Genomic DNA, 9,179 nt, shown 5'->3' with positions numbered 1-9,179 from the left:
AATCTGATTGGGTCTTGTCGTCCAAATAATTCCGTGCCATGATGTCTCTAGAATAGTAGTTATTTGTGAAAGAAAGATACTGGTACAAACCATCAAAGTAATTCCATCCCCAACGGTCCAAACACGAAAATTTTGGTAATAGTCCGAACCATTCATAAACATCACAGCAAATATTATTAAAACATTTATAGCGCCCACGTAAATAAGTAGCTGTGAGGCAGCTACGAAATGGGAGTTTGATAAAATATAGAATAAAGATACACAAACAAGAACTAGTCCCAATGAAAAAGCAGAAAAAATCGGATTCGTAAAGAATACTACTCCTAGACTTCCTAATATGAGACCTGATCCAAGAAAGATTAAAATAAAATCATGTAGCGATTCGGACAAATCCATTATATGTAAAATAAAAGATAAATAGAAATTTCATGACCTTATTGATATGACCAGGAAAAAACTTGTTAAATACGAAAATTATCTGTGCATAGAAATTCACCAAATCCTAAGATAAGATATGTGAATTGTTATTAGGTACAGTTGTTATAGAATCAATGGAATTTCATTCTTTTCTTTATGCCAAAGAGTCATTTCAAAAAAATAGAATATCTTTTTTTTTATTCTATATATAGAGAAATTCAATTATTTTTGTGAAGAATTTTGAAATCATTTTATTTGAATTGTTCGAATTGTATAATCATCAATTACTGATACTGGTAAACGACCCAAAGCAATTAGATTATAATTCAATTCGTGGCGATCATAAGTTGAAAGTTCATATTCTTCGGTCATTGATAAACAATTTGTTGGACAATACTCAATACAGTTACCACAAAATATACAGATTCCAAAATCAATACTGTAATTAAGCAACCGTTTTTTTCGAATATCAGTTTCTAGTTTCCAATCAACAATGGGTAGATCTATAGGACAGACACGAACACATACTTCACAAGCAATGCATTTATCAAATTCAAAATGTATTCGACCGCGAAAACGTTCTGATGAGATTATTTTTTCATAAGGATATTGAATAGTTACGGGTAACCTATTTGCATGAGATAAGGTAATCATGAGACCTTGACCAATATATCTAGCAGCTCGTATTATTTGTTCACTATAATTTATGAATTCAGTTACCATAAGGAACATATCGTGAATAGCTCTGAATATTTTTTTTCTTTCTCTTGTTTAAAACAAGTTCTGAATTTTGAATATAGAAGGTCCACATTTTTTTTACAGTGAAAACAGTTGAGACGACGTTGTTAATAATAGATTACCAAGAGAAATGGGTAAAAGAAACTTCCACCCAAGATTTAATAATTGATCTATTCGTAGCCTAGGCAAAGTCCATCTTGTTGTGATAGAAACGAATATGAATAAATAAGTTTTAACTAGTGTAATAAAGATACCAATTATCGTTACAAAAACTCCGTATGTTTTATTTATTTGAAAAAAATTAGAAACGAAGATGTACGGAATAGAGAAATTTGAACCACCAAAATAAAGAACTGTTACAAATAAGGAAGAAACGAATAGGTTTAAATAGGAAGCAACATAAAATAAACCAAATTTGATACCGGAATATTCGGTTTGATAACCCGCTATTAGTTCTTCTTCCGCTTCTGGTAAATCAAAAGGTAATCTTTCACATTCTGCTAGGGAAGAGATTAGAAAAACGAGGAAACCCATAGGTTGCCGCCACAAATTCCATCCCCAAAAACCATATTTGGATTGTGCATCAACTATATCAACTGTACTTAAACTGTTAGATAATCCTAGTCGGTGATGACATTACTGTTACCATCTCTATTACAGAACCGTACATGAGATTTTCATCTCATACGGCTCCTTTAAAGCCTTAAAAAAATATAAGAACCCGGCCAATTATTTCTCCCTTGATATATCCCTAAGATAGATAAGATTCTATTTTCTCGGACGGTTCTGAATTAGACCCATGGAATTCTGTCTGTTCTAAAAAAAATTTTTAAATGAATACACACTTATTTAAAAAATAAAAACATTTGCACATTTATTGAATTTCTTTAGATAAATAAAAAATACAAAAGGTACTTCTGAATTGATCTCATCCTTTAAAAAATTCAAAATTAAATTTGTTGAGTAATAACTTAATTTCATTTTTGCATAAAATACTCTTTTAAAATTATCAAGAACTCCCACATCATTTTCGATTCCGAAAAATAATTAGATGTTCTTTTTTTAAATTATGATTATCTCCATAAATATGGAGTATATAAGACAAAAAAGAAAAAGGAGATCACTTTTACCTCTTATCTTATTCCTTTTTGTGCAAGCAAAAGGGGACTTCAAAAAATTAAAGGATTATTTCGTTCCTGATAGTTATTTATTCAATCAATGGATGGAAGTATACTCTAGATCGGAATTGGGGGGAGTACTGCCTTATTTTTTCTACCAACTTCAAGTCCCCATTAGTATTCTTTTTATATTATACATAAATTGGATAATTTAAAAAAGAAATATACGTTACTAATCTTTTGTGTATTTTGGTGTTTCTAGCCATCCATTAATTTTTTTTATTATATTAATGCCTTTTTTTAATTTTGTTAATATATGTATGCTAATTCATACAAATGATATTGAAAATTTGAAAAAGGTTGGTCTTTTGCGTCCGCTTCAAGACAGGATTACTAATCAACAAATCTTGGGAAAAACAACCACTTCTATACATAGAATATAATATATAGAATCTAATTCTAGAATTTCATTGATTTTTTCACCTTATTCTTATACATAGAAAATTAGACTCAATATTTTTACTGCAATTTGAAATCATCATACTTTCTCTATAAGTAATAGAGTATTCTATAAATTATATTCAAAAAAAGCTGTTTTATTGCACTCATATAACTATCTGATTCAATTATTCAATCCAAATGCGAAAAGAATATATATATATTCTTTATAGATTCTTTTTGTACTTTAAATATAAGGAGAGGCTTATAAGAAATAGTATCAAAAAATTTATGTCTCAACGAAGCACACATAGAGATATCGATAACACACATAGAGTTAATGGTATTTCATAACTAATTGATTGAGCAGCTGCTCGTAGACCACCCAAAAAGGAATATTTATTATTTGACCCATATCCTGACATAAGAAGTCCAATGGGGGCAATACTCGAAATAGCAATCCATAAAAAAACACCAATATTCAGATCAGATAAAACAAAGTTATAGCCAAAAGGAATTACTGAATAGCTTATTATAATGGATATGACTGAGATAGATGGGCCGAAACTAAATAAACGAATATCTCCTCTAGATGGAATAAGATTCTCTTTAAAAAGTAATTTTGTTCCGTCTGCTAGAGCTTGAAGAACTCCAAAAGGACCGGTGTATTCAGGTCCAATACGCTGTTGTATCCCTGCAGATATTTCTCTTTCTAACCATACAATTGCTAGTACACTTATAGTAATTCCTAATATCAAAATAAAAATAGGCACAAATACCCAAAGAATTCCATATATCTCTTTCAAAAATTGCAATCTGAAAAAAAAATGTATATCTTGTATTTCTGTTAAATCAATTATCATTTCAACGATCAACTTCTCCCATAATAATATCTATGCTACCTAGTATTGTCATAATATCGGCCAATTTCATTCTTTTAACTAATTGAGGAAGAATTTGCAAATTTATAAAACCGGGCGGATGAATTTTCCATCTCCAAGGAAAACCATTTTGATCCCCTATTAGAAAAATCCCTAATTCTCCCTTGGGGGCTTCAACTCTTACATAAAGTTCTTGTTTTGGCAATTCAAAACTCGGAGACGATTTTTTACTAATAAATCGATACTCAAACTCATTCCATTCTGGCTCTTTTTCTCTATCAAAGCAGCGGATTTCTAAATTTTCATATGGACCGCCGGGAAGTCCTTCCAAAGCCTGTTGAATAATTTTTATGGATTCTATCATTTCACCAATTCGAACTAAATAACGAGCTAATGAATCTCCTTCTTTTTGCCATTGAACTTCCCAATGAAATTCTTCGTAACATTCATAATTATCCACTTTACGTAGATCCCATTGTATTCCGGAAGCCCGAAGCATCGGTCCTGATAAACCCCAATTAATAACTTCTTTTACATCAACAACACCGACGCCCTCAACCCGTTCTAAAAAAATAGGATTTCGCGTAATAAGTTTTTGATATTCAGCAATACTTGTTAAAAAATAATCGCAGAAATCATAACATTTATCTATCCAACCATAAGGTAGATCAGTCGCTACCCCTCCGATACGAAAAAAATTATGCATCATTCTCATACCTGTGGCAGCTTCAAATAGATCATATATTAATTCTCTTTCTCTGAAAATATAGAAAAAAGGTGTTTGTGCACCAATATCTGCCATAAAAGGTCCTAGCCATAGTAGGTGAGAAGCTATACGGCTTAACTCCAACATTATTACTCGGATATAGCTGGCTCTTTTAGGTACTTGAATATTTCCCAACTGTTCTGGTCCATTTACAGTTATTGCTTCTGTGAACATTGTAGCTAAATAGTCCCAACGTGTTACATAAGGCAGATATTGTATAATTGTTCGGTTTTCCGCTATTTTTTCCATTCCTCTGTGTAAATAACCCAATATCGGTTCACAATCAATAACATCCTCACCATCTAGAGTAACAATAAGTCTAAGAACACCGTGCATTGATGGGTGGTGAGGCCCCATATTGACTATCATGAAGTCCTTTCTTTTCGTTGAGATATTCATAGGTTTTTGCTCGATTTATTCTTTTATGAATCGCTTAAAAAAAAAGTTCATCCAAATTCAAGATCTAATAAATCGAATAATTGAAAATTACTCTTCAATTTAACGAATTTGTGACTGCCGAATATTAAACTGATTGATTAATTTTTTATACCGTATTCCATCTTTCTTTGACAAATAAGACAGTAATCTTTGCCGTTTTCCCAAAATTTTACGTAAACCTGTTTGGGATGAGTAGTCTTTTCGGTGCAATTCAAAATGTGAAGTAAGTCTTCGTATTCTATTGGTAAATTTGAATATTTGAAATTCAACCAATCCCGGTTTTTTTCCTTTTTTTTCTTGTGAAATAACAGGTATAAATGACTTTTTTACCATAAAAAAATAAAAGTTTTTCCTTCTCCTCGATTTTTATAGATATTTTTATTGATCAGTAATTAGAATGACACTCATTTTTAATTTTTTGATAGAAATCCGAAATCTAATTTTTTTGATAACTGAAATCAATCCAATTGAAATAGAGAATTTAAATAGATATAGTATAAAGGAGACTAGTTTGATATATAAAAAAGAATTGTATACATTACATTAGATAAAAAAAGATAATTTTGTTAATGCTTTTTTTTTATGTATACATCATTGAATTAAAATCAATGCCATACCAAAATACGTGTATTTGTTTAACCTATGTATCTATCTATAGATAGATACATATGCTAAATAGAAAACAAAATTAGATTAACGAATTTTCACACGCGGATACATATGTATCCTTACTATACTGAAACGGCTTCCATTATGGGTATTAAACCAATAACGATTTATACAAGCTAAATCTTCTAATCGATATTTTGGCCAAAGAAAAATTTTGAAATTCATTAGTTTTTTTTTCTCTTTCTCATTTCTTTTTTTAGTCAAAACTTTAAAACAATTTTGGACTTTATTTTCATTATAAAATATTGTGTTTCTATGCATACTATTTATATTATTTGGATCTAAACAAATTCTAATTCTCAACTCTCTACGACGTCTAGCAGATAAAATGTTTTCAGGAACAAGTAAATTAAATTTCTCGTTTTCTTTGTTTTCTGTTATCTTTTGATCTTTTGTTCTTGTAATGTATTTATCAAAAAATTTCTTATTAACATGAATTTTTTCTGAGTATTTTTTATAAATTTTGCGTTTATTCTTATGAATTAATGAAAAACCCATCATTTTATACTTAAAAAATTGTTTATTATTTTTTCTAGACAGGCGAACTGGTTCGATAACAAATAGTTCTTTTTTCCTAAATTTATTATTTTTCTTTTTCCTTAAGCCTGAAAGAGTTAAATTCGTCTGTTTTTGAATCATCATAATATCTAGACCTAGTTCTCCTCTTTGAATAGAGGCTATAGTAATTTTTCTTAAATTTGTCAATCTAATAAGGAGACAATATACTTTTACATTGTTAAATATTTTTTGACCTAAGAAATTTTTCCAGTTTAAATGGAAATTCAAAAAATTTCTTACTAAGAATTGAAGTTCTGCCTCCATATTGTTCTTGGGTTTTTTTTTCGATGTTCTAAAAACATCTATTTTTTTTTTCTTTCTAGTAATATTCTTTTCACTAACATTTTTATTTCCTTTAGAATGTAAAAAAAGAGAATGTAAATAAAGTAATTTTATTGGTATAATTTGCGAGTTACCCCTAAATGTATTATAAAATATCACAAATTTGGAAAAGAACCAAAATTCCGGATTGCATATGGAACGATTTAGTATTTTTCTATTGATTCCCGTCCAATCCAAATATTTTCTATCCGGATTTATAATAATAGTATCTTCTGCTATATAATTCTTGATAAAAATATTACTTATTCTATCAAATAAGTCTTTTTTATATGTATTGTAATTAGAAGAAATCATTGTGTTTTTATTTGATTGAAATAGGGATCTATATCGATAAATATATGAGTCTTTCTTATTTGCATAATTCATAAAATTATAGGATAAAAGATCGTATTTATATTGTTTTCTAATTTTTTTTTTTAATGGGATTCCTTGTTGTTCTTTGTAAAGAATTAATGGGCTTTTTCCATATGAATCCCATTTGGTTAAATTTTTATTTTGAGTTACACCACATTTAGTGATTCTATTTCTCCATTTTTGTGATACTAATTTTGACCAGCTACTGTTAGATAAGTTATATTGATAATAATTATTCTTTAACCAATTTGTCCATTGATTTAGTTCAGAATTGAGCAGGTTATTTTGTTTTCTTTTAGAATGAACTATTCCTTGTGCTCCAAAAAAAGAATCCTTTATTTCATTTTTCAGAAAAAAAAAATTTTTATTATATTGAAAAAGAAGTCTTAACTTATATATGTTTATGTTAATAATTCGGGTTTGTAACAAATTTAAAAATACATATGGTTGTGACAAAAAGGAGACATCAAAATAATTATGTGAATTCGCATTCTTATTCTTATTATTAAAATATTTGTGTAATTTTAAAAGAAAGGGAATTATACTTTGATTTGTTTTATAACTTCTTTCTGTATTTGGTTCATTATCGTAAAGCCATTTATTTAAAAATTTTTTTGTTGATTCAAGAAAAAGTTGTAGCTGGATTTTCGGAATACAAATGATATATAGAAAGATATCTATGTATATTTTTTTCATCAAAAATTGAAAAAAAGAATGTGATTTTTTAGTTAAGCTAATATTTCTTCTTTGGAATATCTGCAAAATTTTTTTTTCGAATTCTATCCTTTTACTATCATAAATTTTTTTCTTCGAATGAATATTTGTCTCGCGAATTCCAAGTCCTCTTTTCTTTTCTTCTTTTTTCATTTTTTCTATTTTTTTAATAACTACTTTTCTCTTAGTATTGAGATCCTTTATAGATTTTTTTTTCAATGAAAAATTTGTCGACTTTATCGATTGAATTGAAATGGTTGCTTCAGAAATCATTGAATTATTCTTCCAAATTGTTGAATATTTTTTGTTTTCGCTCAATTCATCGAGTTTTGGGGGTTTCCTTTTAATAAAAAAATATTTTAAATTTAAAAATTCTTGTTTTTTTTTCGTGAGGAATACTATACTTTTTCTAATAATTTCAAGAATACTTTGGATGATCCCTTTTGCTTTTTCTATTACGATATTTAGAAACAGTTTGAATTTTTCACTTAAAACTTTTAGAACTAGAAAAGTGAAAAATTCAAATTTTTTCTTTTTTTTTTTTAGTTCTTTTAAAATGGGGTCGAAAAAGGAAAGTGGATTTTTCGTGGAACTAGAAAAAGGCAATTCAACTTCCATCCCCCAAACTGTTAAAAAACAAAAGTTCTTTTTTTTCTTTGAATTTTTTTTGTTTTCATTACATCGTATTTTAGATTTATGCCAAGGTTTTAGACGAAAAGGAAATAATATTTTTATCTGAATCCCATCTGTTAGCCATTTTTGCGGAAACTCTCTTTCGGATAATTGAACGCCGTTATACGTGCATTTAATATATATTTCTCTCTTCCAATCCATATAATCTTCAGACCATTCTGGAATTTGAAAAAATAGTATACGAATTGTATTTTTAATTATTATAAATGAAGGTAATAGAATATATTTCCTAATAAAGCATTGGGTTATTAATAAAACACCTCTTATTACTTGAGCAAATATAATGCTATCCCAGGCTTCTGCTATTTCTATACGTTTTCTTTCTGCATTTTCCTTTTTTGCTTCCTCCTCTTTTTTTTTCGGACTTTTTTTTGTTTTTTCCTCTATAGAACCTAAAATTTGAAATTCTGTCTTTTTACGAATCCAAATATTTAACATAAAAAATCTTTTCATTGATTTTAAACTATGAAAAGAAAAGAATATTGATTTTTCAATTTTATCCAAAAAAAGCGGCGAATGCACCCTTTTTTGAAAAAATTTCCAAGTAACTGTTTTCCGTCTTTGAGCACGGATAGATCCTTTGATTATGTCTCTTCGAAAATCCGATTGTTGGGAATAACGTCTTAAAGCCAATTCGTTTTTTTGTTCATTATTTTCAGTATCTCCACGATCACGATAAGTCTTGTATTTTTTAAAAAATTTATCTTTATTAGTCAAAATGACTACACGTTTGCCTTTTCTAGAACGAATTTGAGAATTATCTGCTTCAATTTTTCCACCTAGTTGTTCTAATTCGTCCATCAATTTGTATGACCACCGAGGTACTTTTTTACAGATTTCGTTTCTTTTAATAGACTTAGTGTTCTTTCGATTTACTTTTCTTTTTTCGTTCAAATCAGTTGTAATTGCATCAAATAATATTTTGATTATTTGTTTTTTTTCTGCGTCATAATTATAATTCATTTTTACTTGTTCAGGTTCTGTAAATAAATAAGGTACGTGCGAATTTAAGCTTGACACTAATGAAAATTGACTGATTAGATTAAAAAGAAA

This window comes from Vigna unguiculata, unplaced genomic scaffold (assembly GCF_037176805.1).
Source record: "Vigna unguiculata cultivar grain cowpea cultivar isolate G323 ecotype 2 unplaced genomic scaffold, ASM3717680v1 ptg000376l, whole genome shotgun sequence".
NCBI classification, from domain to species: Eukaryota; Viridiplantae; Streptophyta; class Magnoliopsida; order Fabales; family Fabaceae; genus Vigna; species Vigna unguiculata.
This window is presented reverse-complemented; position numbering follows the sequence as displayed.